We start from the raw sequence: 4,434 nt of genomic DNA on the forward strand, positions 1-4,434 counted from the left end.
AGCACAAAGGAGATTTAGGGAGATGTGGTAATCCTCTGCTTCTTGATCTGGATTACTTGAGTATATAAGTTTGTGGAAATTCATAAATCTGTATATACAAGATATGTCCACTTTTCTGTTTGTTATAATTTGTGTTCCATTTTGTTTCGGGGATTGGCAGAGCCATCTGAGGCTTTATTTGGGAAAAGACACTTGAGTTGGCTTTTAGTTGGGGCCATGGGCAAGAGGCAGTACCCAAGGCAGTAGACTCCCCCTAAGCGTAGGCTGAGGACTGAGACTGAGCCTCAGGTGTGTCTCCTGTTCCAGACACTCCCCTGCACAGCTCCTTCCCCCAAAGGCTCTATGGTAGCCACAGGAGTGGGGAGGTTGGTAGGGACCACAGTGCTTGTTCACTTGGACAAGAGGACATTAGATGACTCAAACACCAGCTTCCCATCACAGGTCTCGATCTTCTTCACAACCATGGTGTTGGAGGAGCTGACAAGGCTGAATTAACTGGAGCCCCTAGCAGAGCCGAAGCTGGACTGGAAGCTCAGGCTATGGGTGAGACCAGGGCTTGTGAGGCCCCTGTAGGCTGAGCTCAGCCCACCCGAGTAGCTGCTGGTGGTCTTAGTATAGATACTCATGTTCTGCATCCCAGCCTCCAGCCAGCTCTCCTCACCCTCCAATAGCTTGCAGCAGGTGGTTATCTAAGTGTCCAAGGCCAGCTTGATGTTCATGAGCTCCTGGTACTCGTTCAGCTGCCAAACCATGTCCTGCTTGTCTTGCTGCAGGGCAGCTTCAGCCAGCTTGGCAGTGGCATCCTTAATGTCCAGCTCCTCATGCTGCTCCATATCAGCTGTGGCGGCCTCCAGGGAAGCCCTCTGGCTTTTGAGGCCCTTGATCTCCGCCTGGAATCAGGTGATGTTCCAGTTCATCTTGGAAATCTCCATCTTCGTTGTGACAGAGGTCACCCCCATGATTCCCAGCCAATGTCTGCAGTTCCTTGTCCGGTACATGGTCTTGGTCTCAGCCCAGCTGTAGTTGGCAGTGTCTTTGTACTGGGCTTTGACCTCAGCAATGACGCCATCCAGGGAGTGGCTGTTGTCCATAGACAGGACCATGGACGTATCCGAGATCTGGAACTACTACGGTTCACAGATCTCCTCTTCATACAGCTGCCTTAAGAAGCCAGTCTCATCGGTCAGCCCATCCAGATGGGACTCCAGCTCCACCTTGTTCATGTAAGCTTTGTCCACATCCTTTTTGATGAGGACAAATTCATTCTCCATGTCTGCATGCACTTTGATCACCCCCTCATATTGCCACCAGCCCCCGCATATTGCCAAGTCCACCTCCAGCTTCAGCTTCCCCGGGCCCAGTGTGTCCAGCTGCTGCCAAAGGTTGTTGATGTAGCTCTTGAGCATGTTGTCTGTGTTGCTCCAGACTGTTTTCTGCTGCTGTAGAAGGCTCCACTTGGTCTCTAGAATTTTGTTCTGCTGCTCCAGGTGCTGCACCTTGTTGATGAAGGAAGCAAACTTGTTGAGCATCTTGATCTGCTCCTTCTCCTAGGTGCACAGTCTGGATGTTGGGGTCCCCCTCCAGCTTAAGGGAGTTCAGCAGGTTCTAGTTCACTGAGACAGCTTTGATGCCCTCCACGTCCCTGGCCCCACTGTAGGCCCCGACCATACTCATGCCCAGGCCACCCCCAGGAGCTGCTACTGCTGCCCACCTGGGAAAAGGTGGAGGAGCTGATGCCAGTGCCAGGCGTACTCATGTACCAGTTAGCTGCTAAAGGCCCAGGGGCTAGAGGTGGACACCTTGTAGGACTTCTGGGTCACCCAGATGGTCATGGTCGAGACTGGAGTAGAGGAGAGCAGGCTAAACCTGACAGGTTTGAGAAGGAGTCGAGAAGCTGCTTCTGGGTAGGCTAAAAATTTTGAATTTACAGGTTTTCATAAAAATGTAAAAGACATACCAAAACTGAACTCTCGTTCTTGCATAGTAAAGATTCTTAAAAAAAACTACATTAAGAATAGTTACTATATCATTCAGAGTCCCACCAGGAAACAGATGGCACATCAAGAGGTTAGTTGAAACAAGTTTAAGGAAGAAATAATTTATAGAGGTGTAGGCAGAGTTCAGTGAACCAGAATGCCATGAGGACGCACTCAGGAGCTAGCAAGAGGAGGAAGCTCTTACGCCTCATAGTGGAAGGGGAAGGAGTCACCAGACGCTAGCAAAGACTGTAGCTGCAGATAATGAACACCTCAAAGGGAGCAGTCACTGCCATAACCTTAGTCTGGCAGAGGAAGGGAAGAAGAAATAATTAACTTTGATCTTTCTTTTTCTTCCCACAATCAGCTCTCATGCTGCTTATCCAACCAGAACCAGGGGGAAAGGGATTTCAGTAAAAGCAGTTTAAAGAAAGTAGTTTCCCAGAGCACAGAGCAGAGCAAAAAAGGGTAGAGAAAGAATCTACAAGGGCAAAAGGAGAAAAACTAGCAATTGTAGAGTCTATAAAGTATTTACGATGGGCTTGTTTCTGAGAACTGGGCACTATGCCTCTATTACAAGGAAAATAACCTCCTTCATTCTTTTCATCTTCCTTTCTCTGAGACGAATTGCCATTTGAATTGTTATATGTTCACTGCTTCATTTTTGGAAACACAGTATCTTTAGATTTTGATTAAAAAAAAAAAATAGTATGATGAGTCAGGACATTTCTCCCCAATGGCAGAATATATGTATTTTTGTGGATCTCAAAAATATCATTCCCTGTTAATGTGTGTCATAAAACTTCTCCTTCCAGGCATTTTGATTTCCAAACCAAAATCTAGACAAGTTATTAGCAAATACTTAGTTCAAACTAGTCACTGGTCAGGATAATCGTAAGATAGGAAGATAACTGAAGATTCGCTTTCAACCATTTATTCTTTGACTTGGAATAAACAGTCTTATGCAAAAAAAACTCAGTTTGTATTTCAGGCTACCTTCAAAGAATATGTGTTTTACCTGCAATTTCCCTCCCCAAAAGAAAAGCATTTTGTATTGTTAAGCAATAATATAGTATTAACAGGTTTTTTTCCCCCATCAGCTAAAAATAATAATATACAACTAAAAAATTATTATGTTTGTATAATGAGTAAAAAAAAATCCTGAAATTTTAGACATTGATATAAATAATTAAAACTTGATATGTATATAAGAGTAAAGTTTATCATCTCTATGGGATATTTTCAAACTTTTTAAGTGATAATTTTTATGTCTTTAAAATCTGATTATTGGCATATGCAAAAAAACAGTTTTAGAAAATCTAAATGAGAGGTGCCTGGGTGGCTCAGTCATTAAGCGTCTGCCTTCGGCTCAGGTCATGATCCAGGGGTCCTGGGATCAAGCCCCGTATCAGGCTCCCTGCTCCGCGGGAAGGCTGCTTCTCCCTCTCCCACTCCCCCTGCTTGTGTTCCCTCTCTCCCTGTGTCTCTCTCTGTCAAATAAATAAATAAAATCTTTAAAAAAAAAAAAGAAAAAGAAAATCTAAATGATTATCACTATTTAGTTAAATATTGCTTTTAAAAACTTGACAAATAAGAACAGATCAAAAATGTGATCACCCTAATCTAAATTCTAATCAAATGTCTATAAAGGGAATTCAATACTTTAAATTAAAACTATCTTCTGAATGTGTAAATCAAAGTTATGCTTATAAGTACCAATTAGATTGTCTTTAATTAAATCTCAGTTATTCATAATAGAAATTTTAAATATCATTAAAATTATATGCCAAAAATAATTACTGAGAAAAAAAATCTGGTTTTGACAATCTTGCAAAAATCCCATGCAAACATAACTTTAATTTCACACTTCAGAATTTTACTTTATATAGTGTTTTTGAAATGGGTAAATTTGGGCATTATTTACCACTTTACAAAATAAATTTCCTTCTCTCTTCATACAAAAAAATAAAATCTTAATACCCTCTCTTCAATTCACCCATAGGATTGGTTGAAGGCAAAGCCTTAAAGTCAGAAAAGTGTGGTAAGACATTCATAATGATCCCCTCATCCCTATCTCCATCTTCATCTAGTAAAAGGCAAGAATGGAACACAAAGTCTCAAAGTAAAATCTCATATAAAAACATCTACAAACTATAAGGCAGATCTATCTTAAAATGGTAGTTTTGTAGCTGAGTTTTTGTGTGTTTGGGGTTTTTTTTGTAATAAAACAAACACACAAAAAAAGATTCATGTATCCAAAATAATTAAGGTCTTGTATTAGTATCAGGTACAAACTATTTTCTATTAAAAAGCATGTATTTTTCCCCAGTGCTTCCTGTACATTCACATAAAATGAAATATCTGCTTTTAAATGTTCACAATTTCTCTCAGGAGGATAAGCATGCATTCCCATCCTCATGTCTAATGGTAATTCATTTTTATCTTAATAGGTCAGTGA

At 41.4% G+C, this 4,434-nt stretch overlaps 1 pseudogene; it reads right to left on the reverse strand.

Moving 5' to 3' along the window:
• Positions 1-389: 389 nt before the first annotated feature.
• Positions 390-1,847, reverse strand: LOC118011793 (annotated as a pseudogene).
• Between the last annotated feature and the right edge of the window lie 2,587 nt (positions 1,848-4,434).

Source organism: Mirounga leonina, unplaced genomic scaffold (assembly GCF_011800145.1).
Source record: "Mirounga leonina isolate KUSES-001 unplaced genomic scaffold, KU_Mleo_1.0 Mir_151, whole genome shotgun sequence".
Lineage (NCBI taxonomy): Eukaryota > Metazoa > Chordata > Mammalia > Carnivora > Phocidae > Mirounga > Mirounga leonina.